The 19011-nt window shown below is 43.5% G+C and overlaps 2 long non-coding RNA genes across 2 annotated transcripts; both read left to right on the top strand.

Moving 5' to 3' along the window:
• The first annotated feature begins 2952 nt into the window (after nucleotides 1–2952).
• Nucleotides 2953–3917, top strand: LOC309702857. The gene is made up of 2 exons (XR_014275770.1): nucleotides 2953–3468; nucleotides 3520–3917. It is a non-coding gene; the product is annotated as an uncharacterized lncRNA (long non-coding RNA).
• Nucleotides 3918–7634: 3717 nt separating this feature from the next.
• Nucleotides 7635–10703, top strand: LOC309702856. The gene is made up of 2 exons (XR_014275769.1): nucleotides 7635–10254; nucleotides 10306–10703. It is a non-coding gene; the product is annotated as an uncharacterized lncRNA (long non-coding RNA).
• Nucleotides 10704–19011: the final 8308 nt, after the last annotated feature.

Raw genomic sequence — 19011 nt, 5'->3', positions numbered from 1 at the left:
CGTCCGCCTCCCCTGCAGCGGCGCTGCAGACCACGCCCACCACACACAGTAACCAGGTAAAATACATATTTAGGCAGAATTTTGCAAATATCTATTTTTCATTTATTAGCAGCATAGAGCTTTTTTGCCAATTATTTTTTAAAAGTCAGGTCGAGGCTCCAAAAGCCCAAAGGAGATATAAGGGCGGCTCACAAGTTTTTGTTTGCTGGATCATTTTAGTTCAGCTGGGTGTCTTTCCTTTAGTTATATTTCTTTAAGAGTTCAAAATGTGTTAATTACATAAATACAATTTTATTTTCTCTGTAGCACTTCATGGATTTAAGCAACACACCTTAGTTGTTCACACAAAGCACAAAGGTAAAAAACAATATACACAGTGTTATCTTCATTTTAGATGTCAAGAAGTATTTGCGGCTCCCAGTGTTTTCTTTTGCTGGAAAACTGGGTCCAAATGGCTCTTTGGGTGTTAAAGGTTAATGACCCCTGTTCTAAGGTGTCAATAATATGAATAATATTAGAGAGAGAGAACCTTTATCTTTATTTTATGTTTTAAGCCGAAGCTTCTAGTACTACTACTTGATGATCTACTTTTAAATACTCTAGGAACAACAAGTAGGCCTGCAGAGCGAGAGCGAGGTGCTCTAATAGGGTGATATGGTACTACAAGGTCATTAAGATAAGATGGGGCCTGATTATTTAAGACCTTGTATGTGAGGAGCAGGATTTTGAATTCTGGATTTAACAGGAAGCCAATGAAGGGAAGCCAAAACAGGAGAAATCTGCTCTCTCTTTCTAGTCCCTGTCAGGACTCTTGCTGCAGCATTTTGGATCAGCTGAAGGCTTTTCAGCGAGTTTTTAGGACATCCTGATAATAATGAATTACAGTAGTCCAGCCTGGAAGTAATAAATGCATGAACTAGTTTTTCAGCGTCACTCTGAGACAGGATATTTCTAACTTTAGAGATGTTGCACAAATGGAAGAAAGCAGTCTTACATATTTGTTTAATATGTGCGTTGAAGGACATGTCCTGGTCAAAAATGACTCCAAGGTTCCTCACAGTGTTACTGGAGGCCAAGGTAATGCCATCCAGAGTAAGAATCTGCTTAGATACCATATTTCTAAGATTTTCAGGGCCGAGTACAATAACCTCAGTTTGATCTGAATTAAGAAGCAGAAAGTTAGCAGCCATCCAGGTCTTTATGTCTTTAAGACATTCCTGCAGTTTAACTAATTGGTGTGTGTTATCTGGCTTCATGGACAGATAGAGCTGGGTGTCATCTGCATAGCAGTGTAAATGTATGCTATGTCTTCTAATGATGCTGCCTAAGGGAAGCATGTATAATGTAAACAGAATTGGTCCTAGCACTGAACCCTGTGGAACTCCATAATTAACCTCAGTGTGTGAAGAGGACTCTCCATTTACATGCACAAATTCTGCTGTCACCAAGGTGCTTAATTGTGGAGGGGGTGATATGATTGTTGGGGTTTCTCTGTGTTATTGTAGGGTCTACCTTACAATAAAGTGCAGTTCAAGGCACGTTATATTGCCGCTGCCTTTGCCTGTGTGTTTGTTTGCTTTACATGTTGTGTATGTATTTTTGCTACATTTTTGTCCCCCGTCACTACCCTTCAGATTTATGATCATCATGCGTTACTGGCGATCAAGTCTGCCATGGATAATTTTCAAAGTCAACGCAACGAGGTTGTTTTCCCGCTGCCGCTTGAGCGCGACACAGCACCCGGTTTACCTCCATTCTTGCTGATCAGCTCACTTTTGCTTCAGAGGACTGATCAGAGGAAGCGGGGAAAGAGAGCAGGCTTTCTCGCATTTGCGACCAAATTGGTCGCACTCTAGAGCCCTGGCTGATTCTGAGCTGCAGGTTTTGTCTCTCCAACCAAAATTCACCGAGCCAGCAGCAAAAGAAGCAGCAAACTGCGCTTCACATTTGATCAATGTCGTCATGAATTTTGCTGTTTTGCTTCCACGACTATTAAAATCACATCCATGCACAGCTAGCTCTCTCTCTCTCTCTGTACTTCAAGAACACTTTCCCGTCTCCAATCTCTGTTTTCTGTATTCTTCATTTGCTTATTACCCACCAGTCTACCGTTGTTTACAGCGCTGTGGCTGCTGTCTTTTTCTTTTTTTCACTTAAATGACCTCGGACAAGAAAGCCTGTTTTTTCTGTTGTTCAATACTGAAGAAATTTAAACTTTATATGCAGAACATTGTAGAATATTTTTAAGGTTATCTGCTATAAAAAGCCAGACCAGGAAAATCTCCTTCATGTTTTTCTGTGTTTTATTCTCAGTTACTTTCACACAAAGGCATCTGCTGTGATGTTCACAATTCTGATGAAGTCAGTACTGATAAATGATCAGAATTATAATATTTCTGACTGTCTGAGGCTAAGTTGAATCGAATCGGGACTTTGAAAACCAGAATCGAATGGATTATAGAAATCAGTGATGATACCCAGCCCTAGTGAGCAGCCTAGGCACGACAGAAGTGGATGTAGCTGTAATAGGAAAAGAACTATTGCTAACTTTTCTGTTAAGTTAAGGCCTGATCCTTCTGAAATTCATAGCCAGTGCTCTGACACGGTGTCATCAATCTTTGAATGCTGAAAAAGCAGCAGTGTATCCAGAAAAACACATTATATTATATAAATTATTATAAAATTTGTGTACGCCCATGGCAAAAAGTTAGTCTAGAGCCCTGTAACAGGTGACGGCAGCAGCTTGACAACGTCCGGAGGTCCTCTGAGAGTGGAGAAAGCACAAACGTCAGAAAACACACGAAACTACTACGAACTGATCAAACTGTGGAAGCCCTGACTGACAAAGGTTTGCAGACGATCTGGCGAGGTGTGAGTCTGAGCGCTGGTCTTAAGAAGCCGGCAATTCCAATTACGCTCAGGTGCAGCCTGTCAGCATGATGTGGCGTGTCGAGGAGGGAAATTATTTTACTGCTATTGTTAAATAATTGTCATTGCATTAATAATATAATCTGCAGCATGGATATTGCATTCCAAGGTTTAAACAGTGTCTCTTTCAGAAAGACTGAGTTGCAGGCTGACAGGAAGTTGTATGCAGAAAGAAGCAGGAAGTTATTTTGAGCCGCAGGCTAAGACGAGGCTTTAACAATGTAACAGATAGCTTTAAGAAGGCCTTAAGCAGTTATGACTATTTTATACACAATGCATATCTGTGCTTATTAAAGAGTTGGAGCTCGGTCAATTAATTGGGGGTCGGAAGCTTTGTTCGGCGCGATGTTCGGACAATCTATTGTGCAAGTGACTTGGAGCCATAGAAGGAATCGCAATACATGCTTACAAAACACTTATATCAGGTCATTTTATATTAAGGTTTTAGTAGAGGTTCTTGGTTAAAACATTTATTTAGTAGAAGACATACACATAGTCTCAGTGAGCTTCTGGTCTGGTAAAAGGTCAGAAGTGCAACAGGTGAATTGAGAAAGAGCATTTGAGGACGAGACACAGACAGTAGGTGAAGAGGTGACACAAAGAGCATGTGAGGTCAACACACACACACACACACACTTTAAATTAGATTTATTTAGAGGAAGAGGTTAGTTATGTTTGGCTGTAACTGCAAAATTGTCTTGGTAAAAGAGGAACCATTTCTTGTTGTCTCGGCAAGAAAGAGGAACAAGATAAGAACGGAAAGTACCACGCCATGAAAATAGAAGATGATTTTCTAGGTGAAAAGTCATGATGATGTTGATCTGATCTATGTATAAAATGTACTGGTGACGCATGAAGGGGCGTCAGTAAACAAACCCTGATGCTATAAAATATCTGTTCATGCTTTGATTAAGTCGAAGACTACTTCCTGTCTGCGTACAGAGTTGTCTTCCCACACGTGTGTTCATTAAAATCATCGTTTGACTTCACCCGGCCGGATCGGTGTGGTTATTCTTCGATCACCTCTTGTACCCTTCCTCAATACTGAATCTTAACATTTGGGGGCTTCGTCCGGTTATTGAGGAGGGTGAGTTGGAGGTTTAGACGGAGAAATCCGGGGTCTTAGGTGGTCTGACGGGCAGACATGAATTCCAGTGGTCTAAGTGAGTGGGCATAAGCCGGCTTATCCAAAAGGTAAGGCACTACCTGTTGAATTATTTCCAAAGTGTGCCAAATTGGACATGATAAAATTTAAGTCTACTCACTGAAGTTACTGGTGGATGTCTGTTTTGATTTTGATGAAAAATCTCATGAGTTGAAGCAGTTAGAGTTCTGCTAAGAAGAATGAAGAAATGAAAGCAGTAAAGTCTGCTAAAGCAGTTAGAGTCTGCCAGGAAAAGTTTAAATACTGGGTTGAAGTCCCAAAGAAATTGAGTTAGAGTCTCAAGTAGTTTGGTAGGGTATTTGGTCATTTTGTGGGTTAAAGTCCCGGTTGGTTATTAGGTCAGACCTCTGTGGGTCAATTTGTGGGTTAGAGTCCCCATTGTCCATCAGGGTCGATCTGCCTCAGTTATACACTTTGTTGGGTGTTTTACTGTTGTTTCAAAGTATTATAAATTATTCTAGAACGGCAGTTAGAGTCTGCTAGGAAGCGCAGAGCCCGGAGGTTACGCTCCCTCCTTGTCGTGGACGCGCGACATTGACCTCTCGGCGAAGAGGGTTAGTTCAGTGTGGTTTAGCTGTGGGGTACAGGGCATCCCGGAATTAAACTAGGAGTTAGAGTCTCCTTACCGTTTGCAACGGTATCTGCGCTTTTTTGGCCAGCAGAAGTGGATTTCGGGCGTGTAACTTTAACCTAAATCTTCAAAAAGTTTGGGTTGGTTGACGCTTTTAAATTGAGTTAGGGATTTTAGAAATGAGGCCAGAAACAGTTAAAGTCTTGATACTGGTTAATTGGTCGCAAAAACTCAGGGAATTTATCCGCTGGGTGGTTATGTTAAATTTGTCTAAATTGTGTAGGCGCTAAAGCTGACAGATCTGACAGTAGTTGTAAATATAAGACGTCTTTGTAAAATAAGAGATCTCTGTGTGAAAGGAGTCTGAGGCAATGCTGCTGCTATTTTTAGACGGTGTGTGTGAGTGAAAATGCAAATGAGTAAGCAGTGAACTGTTTAAACCACAGTTGGTTTTACAAATACTGCTGCAAACATTGTTGAGTGTGTGTTTCAAATGCCATTTATGTTTATTAGAGGACTATAAATAAAGTTTTGAGTTGCCGTAGTGGATGTATAGTAATTGACTGAGTTTGGATGTAGATATATAAATATATTGAGTGCACTGTATATACTTAAGACTAACACATCACTTTCAGTACTAACTTTTCTCCAGCATTAGTTGCTGGTGTGTTTTATTTTTTCAATCTCTTGTGTGTGCGGTGAGAATTAATAGAGGTTTCAATTTTTGTTTGTTTGTTTTTACTTGCTTTTTTGATTATGACAACCATGTCTAAAATACTCTTAGGAAAGTGGGTTTTGAGTTATATCCCTCAACTCTAGTCACACTTTAAGTGTGAATGCGGTGACTAGAAGGTTTTGAATGATGAATAAAGGTGTGAGAGGTATTTCTTTGGTGATGTAAAGTAGGATGTTTTAAAGTTTGGAAGTGTTTTTAATTTGAGAGAGGCATGAGTGATGTTATAAGAGTTTGAGTTTCTTTTTCTTTCAGTTTAAAACACATAAGTACATACACTTGGTACACCTGTTTACTCTTTGACTTTATTAAAACAAACGGTGTATTTGAGTTTGAATTTCAGTAATTGTATGTTGATATGGTAATTTAGTTTTATGTTAGGTGAAGGAGATGTCCATCTCTGCGTCTTGCAGGATCGAAAGTGAAAGTTGAAGGTTGTGATGTGAATGCTGTGAGTACTCGATTTGAATGATTCTGTGTGAGGTGTACAAAATACTAAATAATAATAACACTATGAAAGTTGATAGTAGAATGAGTGCAAGGTGATGTGTGAACAGAGGAAGTCTGAGAGAGAAGTGTGTGTGTAGGCAAAAGGTAGAGTGTGTGCGTGAAATAAGGGAGTATTGTTTTTACATCAAGGTTTAGTAGAGCTAAAGTAGAATGTCACAAACAAACAAAAGAAAATAAAATAAAGAGAGAAAATAACTGACAATTACATTAATGAATAGAAAACACACATACACAAAGTGCCATAGGTGAAATTATTCTAGGAAGGAGTCAGAAGTGAGATAGTTTAATATAAGATGCAATGAAGGAAGCAGCTTACATTCCTTTAATTCCCAGAGCCAGTGTGTTCCCTCCCCTGCCCACTTGGGCCCCGTATCAGGCGAGTATGGAAGGCTGGATAGCCCATGACGGGTAAGATCCCACCTCGAAACCCTGGGACAACCTAAGGCAGGCACAGTCACGATTACTCTCGGCTTCAGTAAGAAGACGGGTCCTGACGGGTAAGACCGCTGGGCTAGGGTGGAGGTGGAAAGTGGCAAGTGGAGCCCTACCTTCTGGCTGAGGACAAGGAATGCTGCTATTTAAGGTAGGAAATCAGAATTTGGGTTAGTAAATTTGGGGAGGAGAAAATTGACTGTTTAAAGGCAAAATTATGAAGGAGTCTGACACACTGTAAAAGCACCATATGCAAATTCACACACACAAACAGAAAATGCATTAAACTTATAAAGACAAGACAAGCTCATGGAGTTTAATGCATAGACACTGATTAAACCTAGCTAAGAACACAAACATAGGCAATGAAGAACAGCTTGCTATCTTGTATGAATGATACAAGGGTGTGAATGTTTAATAAAATACATTTGAGTTTGTAATTGAGGAATAGAATAAGCCATATGACAAAGGGAGTTATGAAAACGAAAAAGGGATTAAAGTAGTTTTAAAAAAAAGAGTGACTTAGGAGTGCTCTCGTACTGAGTGATCAACACTAGTGATCACTGTTGGAAGAAATAAAATGATTTAATGAGTTGGGAATGTTTAAACATATGTTTCTGTTGTTACAGCTTCTTGAGAGATGACTCAGTATGCAAATTAGCTGGAGTGTGTGTGTGACTGTGACTTTCAGGAAGAGGAAGCATAGCAGAGACGAGAAGTGCAGATTGGGGTAGGGAATTTATAGTTTAGTGATTATATGATGTCGTAAGGGGTCTTATGCTGAATTTAAGAGTATAAGGGGGTGATTTTTGTTTGCAAATTGTGTGGTTTTAATGAGACTTTTGGTGTATTGAGGAGGTGAAATTATGTGGTGGCAAGATTTGTGTGTTTAAGGTTGTTGTGGTGATGGGTTGATTCTGTCAGGTAGGTTGTTGTTGGTGTTTTTGTTTTAAATAGAGGGAGTTTTAGGAAACAGGGACATGTCTGGGAGGAGCCCATTATTTTGTAACAGTGCACTTAAAGAAAACCTGTCAGGTGATTTTGTTTTGTTTTTATGAGCTAACAATCAGCTCTATTTTTCATTTCTGTTTTAAGCAGGCCTGCAACAGTGAATAACGGCGCTGAAAATTCTCGGGAGGAGCAAATATAAGGGGGCTTTCCAGATTACAATTGGCTGAGGAGAAAGCTACCTGTGGGGACTGATCAAGGTCGTAAGTCCCTGTAAAAAGGATTTTATGCGAGTCAATCCAGTCCAAAAGCATAAAAGAAATATTTTCCTATGGAAAATAAAAATGACTGAGCTCATTTTGCTGAGGGTGGAGTCCCTGATCGTGCGGGAAGCTCAACTATCAGCAAATAGATGGTTTGAGTGAATGTGAGTGAATGTGTGACTGCATGTGAGTGAATGTGAGGATGAATTAATGTGGACAAACAATTTGCTTTTACCAGAAAAATTTTTGTTTTGTTGACGGGGGTTAGATTATGGGATTATAGTATATTGTTGGGAGAAGGCCAAATGCTAAAGGGGAAATATTTTTGATGTAACTTAGTTACCATTAATTGAAGAAACACATGACTGATAACTGTTCTGTTTTAAGTTTATTTTTATGACATAGATTGGATCATGAGTGGGGAAAACTGAGCAGTTTTAAGTTTTGTATAGTATCTTGACACATGAAATGTATCAAGATAAAGGGGGGTTTAGGGTTTAATAATTTAATTGTTTAATAATTTAGGATCATTTTAGGACCTTTTGGGTTTTTGATCATTTGGATATGGTAAAACTGAAACTGGTATTTTTAAGTTAAGGTTAAAGGATTAAAAGTGAACTTGTCACGGTTTGCGAGCCAAGCCGTGTGGAGTTGTAGAAAAGGACCCAAAAGGCGGCAGCTCTGGTGCAGGTGAATATTTATTTACAACGGTGGGCACAAAACAGCACTGGTGGAAAAATAAGAAACCGGAAACCTGAATTGGGTAAGCTAATAACACAAACCAGAAACGAGGATGCAGGGAGACCGAGGGGAAACAACACAGACAAACCAGCAACTACCATAACAGAAGACACAACTTAAATACACCCAGAGCACGGGGAGAACACAGACATAACAGGCTGGGGGAAACATGGAATAAACACAAAGAGAGACGAGAGCTCATAAATACACAGAGGGGCACAAGGGGGTAAGAGTCACAAAGGAAAAAAACACTTAGGGAACACCACAACAGGACACCTCAGAAAACCTGGCCTAAATAAGGAGCGAAAATACAAGGAACCAAGAATGCTGGGCCAACATGGCCCAGGACCATGACAGAACTGAATCCTGTTTAGAAGATACAATGCCGGTTTTTCAAAGTTTTTCAAAGCTGTGAATAAATTTTAGAGGGAAAACTAGTGAGGGTTGAAGGAGTAGAACAGGTTTGATTTCTTTTTTGATTTTTAGAAGAAGTGGTTATAATGTAGGCTTACACATACAGATATTACATAGGAGGTATTTTTAGGATAAAGGGGGAGCTTCTAAATAGAAATGATTTTTATACATATTGCATTTTGTGCTTTTAAAGGAGTTGTGGCTCAAATTTGTCTCTGGAGGGTCACGAGCCTTTGGCTAGCGCTATGATTAGCCAATCTACTGTGAGGATAATATGAGTTCATGAAGGATTGCACACGCTTACAGACACAGAGTTAAGAAACACACATGACAGTATTGATTCCAGGCAAAAGGCCTTAAATTCATTTAGCTTTTAACTGAACTTAAAGAAGGACCAAAGAGGAAGGAAAGCATATGTTTTGGTTAAGTCTGATACATTAGAATTAGAAGGTATTGTTACATTAAAAGGAGCAAAATGAAATAAAAAGGCTATACCAAAACAGGTGATAACATAGGAAATGTGAGGTTAAAATGAAGTTAGTGTTAACACATAGGAGTTGTTTCAAGGCAGCATTTAGCTATGATGAAATGTATACAGGAGTAATTGCTTATATGCTTAAACTTAATTGATTAAAGTGGTTGTTTTCTTTTGGAGTAGATTAACTTGCAGCAGCGACAACTTGTGCACAGGATGTTGATGATCAGATAAGGGAAAATAGAGCGAGCAACTGGACGTGAAAGCAGGGCTTAAAGAGTTCTAAAGGGATGAGTAACGTTGAAGAGTATACATAAATACAAGTCAATAAGTTAAGAAGATAATTAGGATCAGGCTTTTGATTAAAGAGTCCCAGATAGGATAAGTTAGGGAGATGCAGGAAAAGGTGTTTTGTTTCCTTTACAGAAGATCTCGGCGACCACAGGAGGGGCGAGGATCCTGGAGATCTCGAGGTTCGAGACCACCAGAGAAGGGTCTGCGTGAGGACACAATGTATTGTGACCTCTGATGTTCCAGAGGTCAAAAGGGGGAGTGTCGAGGAGGGAAATTATTTTACTGCTATTGTTAAATAATTGTCATTGCATTAATAATATAATCTGCAGCATGGATATTGCATTCCAAGGTTTAAACAGTGTCTCTTTCAGAAAGACTGAGTTGCAGGCTGACAGGAAGTTGTATGCAGAAAGAAGCAGGAAGTTATTTTGAGCCGCAGGCTAAGACGAGGCTTTAACAATGTAACAGATAGCTTTAAGAAGGCCTTAAGCAGTTATGACTATTTTATACACAATGCATATCTGTGCTTATTAAAGAGTTGGAGCTCGGTCAATTAATTGGGGGTCGGAAGCTTTGTTCGGCGCGATGTTCGGACAATCTATTGTGCAAGTGACTTGGAGCCATAGAAGGAATCGCAATACATGCTTACAAAACACTTATATCAGGTCATTTTATATTAAGGTTTTAGTAGAGGTTCTTGGTTAAAACATTTATTTAGTAGAAGACATACACATAGTCTCAGTGAGCTTCTGGTCTGGTAAAAGGTCAGAAGTGCAACAGGTGAATTGAGAAAGAGCATTTGAGGACGAGACACAGACAGTAGGTGAAGAGGTGACACAAAGAGCATGTGAGGTCAACACACACACACACACACACTTTAAATTAGATTTATTTAGAGGAAGAGGTTAGTTATGTTTGGCTGTAACTGCAAAATTGTCTTGGTAAAAGAGGAACCGTTTCTTGTTGTCTCGGCAAGAAAGAGGAACAAGATAAGAACGGAAAGTACCACGCCATGAAAATAGAAGATGATTTTCTAGGTGAAAAGTCATGATGATGTTGATCTGATCTATGTATAAAATGTACTGGTGACGCATGAAGGGGCGTCAGTAAACAAACCCTGATGCTATAAAATATCTGTTCATGCTTTGATTAAGTCGAAGACTACTTCCTGTCTGCGTACAGAGTTGTCTTCCCACACGTGTGTTCATTAAAATCATCGTTTGACTTCACCCGGCCGGATCGGTGTGGTTATTCTTCGATCACCTCTTGTACCCTTCCTCAATACTGAATCTTAACAGGCGGCTCCGCCCAGGAGTGGAAATGCCCTGTGGGAAGGCCCAGCACTCACCCGGACCATGACAGTTTATATCTGACCCAGATAGACTGCAGGTCATAACTTCTTACCTGAAGCTCAGTTCACCTGACACTCAGGCCACCTCCTGCCTCCCCTTTCCCTCATCCACCTGCTGGCCTCCACCACTTGCTAATGTTACTGAATCTGTGGAAACTCTGCGATACTCTGGACTTGGTCTTCACTTATGGCATTTCCCTTGACCACTTGAACTTAAATGACATAGTTTTTACTGACCATAAGTCAGTTTCTTTCAACGTATCTGTCAACTCAGGGGCTCCTTCCCTTGGTTTTATTAAGCCCAGGTGCTTTATTGATGACTCTATCATTCATAAGTTTTCTTCTCTTTTTAACCTCCTCTGACGATGTCGACCTCCTTACTAATTCTTTCAATGAAAACTGTCTTGCCATTCTTAATCAGGTTGCTCCTTTCAAAACCAGTCATTGCACTGTTGGTTCCCGCACACCCTGGTTAAACAATCATACTCGTGGCCTTCGACGCTCCCGTCGAAAAGCAGAGCGTCTCTGGAAGTCCACTGGTCTGGTTGTCCATTGTGAACACTTCCAAGAACTTCTTCACTTATATAATGAATTAGTGAAAGAGGCTAGATCCTCTTATTTGAATAATCTTATAAACCGTCATAAAAATAACCCAAAAATTCTATTTCTCCCCCAACCCAGCACGCTGTGTTACTTTCTAATGAAGATTGAAATACTTTTCTCAATCACTTTGTAAATACAGTGATGAATCTGAGATCCAAAATCTCCTCAAGGGCCTCCCCTTATGAAGATGCCCCTCGGTGTCATGGGTCATTTACTTCCTTTTCTCCAGTCACACTCAATGACTTAATTACAGTAATAGGTAAAATGAAATCCTCATCATGCTCTTCAGATATATTGCCTCCCTCTGTCCTGTCTGGGACTCTCACCATCATTGGTCCCACATTGTTATCCATCATCAACAGTTCACTGAGGCAAGGTTGTGTTCCATCTTACTTTAAACATGCTGACGTAACTCCACTCTTAAAAAAACAGAATCTAGATCCTAGCTCTACTTGTAATTATCGGCCTATTTCAAAATTGCAATTTATAAGTAAATTACTGGAAAGAATTGTAGAAAATCAGTTCAGGTCTTTACTATGCAGATTATAGATTTCTCACCCTTTTCAGTCTGGCTTTCAAAAGCAGCACTCCACCGAGAGTGCTCTATTAAGGGTCTATAATGATTTGTTAATGGCTTCTGATGCAGGAAATTGTTCTGTGATTACTTTGCTTGATCTTAGCACAGCCTTCGATACCATCGACCATAAAATCCTACTCAACAGGCTGAAGGTTCTGGCTGGTATATCTGGATCCACCCTAGACTGGTTTTCCTCCTACTTATCAGACAGGACCTTTTCTGTTAGGACTGACAGGTTTACCTCTAACACTGCCACCCTGACCTGCGGAGTTCCACAGGGTTCAGTTTTGGGTCCATTATTATTTTCTTTTCAAATGCTTCCTTTAGCTGCATTATTCAATCGTTTAGTGACATTTCTTATCATTTCTATGTCGATGACATTCAACTGCATATGTCCTTTAAGCCTCATCAACTGGATAGGCTATCCACCAAACATTAGTGTCATTTTAAAATACTCTAGGAGATACTACTAATACTAGGAGAGCATGAGTGGAAGAAGTCGTGTGATTCAGCCCAACCTCAGGCACACCTTTATTCAAACCTTGTCAGGTGTCAACTGACAATGAAGCCTTGGCAACTGAGAGTACATATATAGTCTCATCAGCTTCTGTACTTTATACAGAGGCTGATGAGCAAGGCTGGTCACAGCTCACAGGCCCTGATTTGGACTTTGCTGAACAAAAGTGTTGGAGCCAGTCTGAGTAAAAGCAGGCAGAAAGAGCCCAGCATCAGAGGATGAGGGTGGAGGAGCAGTCTCCATGCTGGCCAGGGTGGAGTTACAGACTGGAATTCAGTGTGGATAGACCGAACCTGGGTTCAAAGGGTTCTCAGGCTGCACAGGTGGGGACTAGTGCCAGAGCCTTGCTGTCCTCACACCTGGAACTGGGAAGGGTGCAGGGTGCTTATGGAGGTTTCTTCCTGTTAAAAGGGAGTTTTTCTTTCCCACTGTCATCAAAACGCTTGCACATAGGGGTGTCATATGGTCGTTGGGGTTTCTCTGTATTATTGGTGGGTCTAGCTTACAATATGAAGTGCTTTGAGCTGTATAAATAAAGCTGAATTACAAAGCAGGTTTACAGCTTGGATTAAACATGGGTTTTGCCTCTGCGTGAGAGGGTTGCTTAGCTTTTGTGCCCTGACTTAGTCACCTGGATCAACTGCAGGATACTTTGTTTTGATTGTTCTATTAGTTACAGCCCCTTGGGTTATTTAATTAGATCAAGTAAGGAATAAATATTAAAGAGAATTTAAAGCGGTATGAAGGCCAGCCTGTGAGCCCCTTTGATATTATGTCTGCACACATGAGGCCGAGGTACTAGGAGTTATAGGACAGTTAGTTTAATATAGCTAACAATAAAATTCTTGAAGTTCTCAACAATCTACACTCACTGCTCATGCTGTTAGGTACACCTTGTCAGCACTGGGTTGGCTCCCTTTTACCTTCAGAACTGTCTTAATCCTTCGAGGCATAAATGCAACATGGTGCTGGAAACCTTGCTCTGACATTTTGCTCCATGTTCAAATGACAGTTCCTGCACATCCACGATGTGAATCTCTTGTTCCATCTCAACGGTGTGCTGTCCTGCTGGAAGATGGTGCACTATGACCAAAATTGTCACGGTCCTGGGTCGGGTCGACCCAGCATTTTGAGTTTCTTATGTTTTGGTTTATTTTTGCATTATGGATTAGTTATTCTCTGGTGATACTGTTTTGATTACAATTATATTCTGATTCTTTAGTTATCTGATGATGATGTTGATGACGACGATGATGATTATTTCTGGTTTAGGTTTTGTTATCTTGCCCTTATGTTTGGTTTAGGTTGCCTGTGCTTAGTCTTCTCTGCCCGTATGTCCCTCTGTTTGTCCATGACGTCATTATGCCTGTTTACGAGTCTGTCTCTGTCTGGCGTGTGCTTCCCGTTTTATTTTGTAGGTCTGTGTCCTTTGTCAGTGCGTTCAGCTTTGTGCTCTCCCTGTCTCGTCAGTGTAATCAATGTCAGCCGTGTCTCCCAGCTGTTTCCTCTTTGCTACGTTCACCTCTTGTATTTAGTGTCTGTGTCTTCCCCTACTCGGTGTCGCATCGTTAACGTCTGTTCACCCTCGCTTCCTCTGTGTGCTCCGTTTGCCAGCCAGCGTTCCTGCCTACTTATTCCGTTCTTCCAGTTTAGTTAGTGTTTTTCTGTTCTGCTTCCTCTGTGTGCTCCGTTTGCCAGCCAGCGTTCCTGCCTACTTATTCCGTTCTTCCAGTTTAGTTAGTGTTTTTCTGTTCTGCTTCTTACCAGCAATAAAGCTGTGTGTTTTGAATTACTTCCGCCTCAGTGAGTCCTGCATTTTGGGTCCTCTCTTCCTGCCTGCCCACACTCAGACATGACAGAACGATGCGACCAGTAATGGATCCAGCGGACTCACCGTGGAAGCGCAGCTCCCGTTTTGACGGGACCCGGCTAGCGCTTGGAGGGCCTCCGTGCTGCCGTTCCTCGCTGGCAGCCTCTTCTGCTTCCTCCCCGCGGACGCCCTGGTCTCGCAGAAAACGCTCCAGCCGGTCCCGGGAGGATTACTACGAGCCTGCAAGCAATCAGCTTACACCTGCACAAGCCTTTTACAAGATGTTAGGGATTATTATCGTGCCACCTGACTCACCTAGCATTTCCACATCACAGCAGGAGCAGCCACAGCAGAGTCCTCCCTCGTCACATTCCGCCAGCGCCGCTCCCTCTTCACCAGGGAGGCAGCGAACATGCAGCCAGCACTCGCAGCTCCAGCAGGAGCCTGGGATTCAGCTCAAACAACCGCCTAGGGTGAGTGACAGAGTCTCCCTTCATTTGCCTTTTTTGTCAAGGGATAGACAGGCTGTTTCCCCCAAAGCTGCGAATGCCAGCTTCATGAACACTACAGCTCGTGTTTCTCCGGTTCGGGAAAATAAAAGTTTTCGTTTTAAGAATGATTATTTTCCCATTGGTTCAGAAGACTGTGCGCCTGATGTTCCTTCAGATCCAGGAGTTAAGACTGTTCCGTCTGGATCTGTTTATTCTGGAGCTATGTTTATTCAGTCAGCTGCCCGTCCGTTTTCAGCTCAGTTTTCTGATCAGCAGCCGTCTGTGGTTCAGTTGCCAGTGTCACCTGCTCAGCTGCCACCTGTAGCTCAGTGTCCTGTGTTTCCTGCTCAGAAGCCGCTTGTAGCCCAGTCACCCACTCCACCACCACCACTTTCACCTCAAGTTCAGTCACCCATAGCTCAGCCTTCACCCCCGCTATCCATAGCTCAGTCGCTACCACAGCCAGACTTATTACAAACTCTGTTACAGTCCATGGCCCAGTCGGTAGCTCAGTTGGTAGAGGAATCGTTAGCTTTATCATCGGTTCCATCTCCTCCTGTTCTCCAGTCAGTTCCGTCTCCTGCATCTCAGTCGACCTTAGTGCACTCTCTGGTATCGCCAGCACCTCAGCCATTAACACAGCCTGCTTCTCGGCCACCATCTCCACCCACTCACTTTCAGGGGGAGAATATCCCCACACAGACTTTTGTTGCTCCTCAAGACCTGGCTAAATTTGAGACTTTCGCTCTCTCCAGGGCCTCCCCAGAGGTTAGATGTCAGCATTCAGTTAACTCTGGCCCCCTGGATGTAAAGAAGCCAGCGCTACCTGTTTTTTCCCTGCCAGAGGTCCCCGTGCCTGCTGGTTCTGTTGCGTTCCTGCCAGAGGCCCGTGTGCCTGCTGGTTCTGTTGCGTTCCTGCCAGAGGCTCGTGTGCCTGCTGGTCCTGTTGCGTTCCTGCCAGAGGCCCGTGTGCCTGCTGGTCCTGTTGCGTTCCTGCCAGAGGTCTCCGCACCTGCTGGTTCTGTTCTGTGTGTGCCAGGGGCTCCAGGGCCCACTGGTTCTGAGACTGTTTTTGCTGGGGGGCCCGAGGAGCCCGTCCAGCCTCCTTTCTCGTCAGCTGGGGGGCCCGAGGAGCCCGTCCAGCCACCAGCTGCTCCACCAGCAGCCTCATCCACGCTTGCAGCAGCAGTTTCATCCATGCCGCCACCTGCTGCAGCGCCTCCGTCTGCATCCTCCACGCCGTCGCCTGGTCCGGATTCAGCATCCTCAGCGTCGCCTGGTCCAGCGCATGCTTCGGCTTCATCTGCTTCACCTGGTCCAGCCACTGCTTTATCCGCTTCGCCTGGTCCAGCCACTGCTTCATCCGCTTCGCCTGGTCCAGCCTCTGCTTCATCCGCTTCGCCTGGTCCAGCCTCTGCTTCATCCGCTTCGCCTGGTCCAGCCTCTGCTTCATCCGCTTCGCCTGGTCCAGCCTCTGCTTCTGCTTCAGCCTCGCCTGGTCCAGCCTCTGCTTCTGTTTCAGCCTCGCCTGGTCCAGCCTCCGCATCCTCATCATCCTCATCATCCTCGTCTGGTCCAGCTTCAGCATCAGCATCGCCTGGTCCAGCTTCAGCATCAGCATCGCCCGGTCCAGCATCAGCATCGCCTGGTCCAGCATCAGCATCGCCTGGTCCAGCATCAGCTTCAGCATCGCCTGGTCCAGCATCTGCTTCAGCATCGCCTGGTCCAGCTTCTGCTTCAGCATCGCCTGGTCCAGCTTCCGCTTCCGCCTCGTCTGGTCCAGCCTCCGCTTCGCCTGGGGCTGCAGGGGCCACGCAGCCTTCAGGTCCCCTACTACCACCTCCACATCGTTGGTCATCTGCCAGGCCGCTTGTTGGGCATCTCCGCCACCGTGGACGCCCTCCTGTACACCCTCCTGAACGCCGCCACTGCCTTCCGCGTGGCCGGCCCCCGGATCTGCTCTGTCGCCGCCATTGCCTTCCGCGTGGCCGGCCCCCGGATCTGCTCTGTCGCCGCCACTGCCTTCCGCGTGGCTGGCCCCCGGATCTGCTCTGTCGCCGCCACTGCCTTCCGCGTGGCCGGCCCCCAGAACTGTTTGCCCGTCACCACAGTTGCCGTCCACACGGTCGGCCCCCAGAACTGAACTGTTTTGGCCTCCTGCGCTGTCGGCCTCCGGGTCGGCCCCCTGAACTTGACCTTCTGGGTCTTTCTGGGCTCTGTCCCTCCTTCCTGGTCCCCCGCCGCCCGCCCTGGTTGGGTTGTTTTCTGTTTTTGGCCGTTTTTTGTGCTTCTGTTGGGCGGTCTGGGGCCCGCCCTTGAGGGGGGGGTACTGTCACGGTCCTGGGTCGGGTCGACCCAGCATTTTGAGTTTCTTATGTTTTGGTTTATTTTTGCATTATGGATTAGTTATTCTCTGGTGATACTGTTTTGATTACAATTATATTCTGATTCTTTAGTTATCTGATGATGATGTTGATGACGACGATGATGATTATTTCTGGTTTAGGTTTTGTTATCTTGCCCTTATGTTTGGTTTAGGTTGCCTGTGCTTAGTCTTCTCTGCCCGTATGTCCCTCTGTTTGTCCATGACGTCATTATGCCTGTTTACGAGTCTGTCTCTGTCTGGCGTGTGCTTCCCGTTTTATTTTGTAGGTCTGTGTCCTTTGTCAGTGCGTTCAGCTTTGTGCTCTCCCTGTCTCGTCAGTGTAATCAATGTCAGCCGTGTCTCCCAGCTGTTTCCTCTTTGCTACGTTCACCTCTTGTATTTAGTGTCTGTGTCTTCCCCTACTCGGTGTCGCATCGTTAACATCTGTTCACCCTCGCTTCCTCTGTGTGCTCCGTTTGCCAGCCAGCGTTCCTGCCTACTTATTCCGTTCTTCCAGTTTAGTTAGTGTTTTTCTGTTCTGCTTCTTACCAGCAATAAAGCTGTGTGTTTTGAATTACTTCCGCCTCAGTGAGTCCTGCATTTTGGGTCCTCTCTTCCTGCCTGCCCACACTCAGACATGACAAAAATATGATGGTCAGCAGCAATGCTCACATATGCTGTGATGTTCACACGATGCTCAGATGGTACTGAGGGGTCCAAAGTGCGACATGAAAACGTGCCCAGAGCAGCAGCTGCTACAGGCAGGATGGATCATAGAGCAGGCGTCAGGTCATTGCTGTGACAGAGGAATGTTTGCTTTTATGAAGATATTGGTGATGAGACTTTGTAGAAAGCAGGAAGTAGATCATGTCTCACACCTGTCTCCTGTTTCTCACCTGCAGCTCCACCACTGAATGCTGGCGAGAGGCGGTTTGCTCCACCTACGTCTCTTCTGGTATTTTTGATTTTGGGTCTTCTCTCATATTTCTGTTTCTCTGTTTAATCTTGATGATGCTGTAAACACCGACCTCTGACCTGAAACTCCTGCCTCTGAGTTTAAACAGAAACGTATTTGATTTTTTCATTCATTTGGTTTTTATTTTGCTTTGGGATTTTTTCCCATATAACATCTATCATTTAATGTGTGATGTGACATTTTTCACTTACAGCTAAATACACAAGCACTCACTGTGGCTGTGAGGATAAGTGATTATGCTGAGATTACATGTAAAGGGTGGAAACTGTTTTGTTTTTGTGGTTTGTCTTTAAAGATAATCACAGTGCTTGATTCACTGCAGTTTTCCTCTTTTAATCTACAGTTTTCATGGGTCATGTTTTAAGGGAGGTACTTGTTTAGCATGTTTGTACTCACAGGCAGGACTCACAGTAGTTTCACTGACTTTTATGATGAAAACAAGACGATAACTAAACACTGTCAGTAAACAAGATCCAATCAGAAGTGCAGTAAGTTTAAAGCACACATTTGATCTGCCCCCACCAAACGGTGCAGCTCTTTTAGCAAACAGTGAAACTGTTTCTCATCCACTGTGACCAAAACTAAATGACACTGTTGTCAAAAGACTCTGCACACGTTCACGAACAGACTGAATTTACTCCACTAACAGTACAGACCAATGTTAGCCAATCAAATCAGTGTTTGTGGAGCATCAAATATCACTGCAGCAACTATCAGCGTGTTGCACATGAACACAGTCAGTAACAGGAAGCTAGCATGGCTAACGTTAACTACAGGGAGTGCAGAATTATTAGGCAAGTTGTATTTTTGAGGAATAATTTTATTATTGAACAACAACCATGTTCTC

This window comes from Aulonocara stuartgranti (genome assembly GCF_965226115.1).
Source record: "Aulonocara stuartgranti genome assembly, chromosome: 3".
Taxonomy (NCBI): Eukaryota; Metazoa; Chordata; class Actinopteri; order Cichliformes; family Cichlidae; genus Aulonocara; species Aulonocara stuartgranti.
This window is presented reverse-complemented; position numbering and strand designations above follow the sequence as displayed.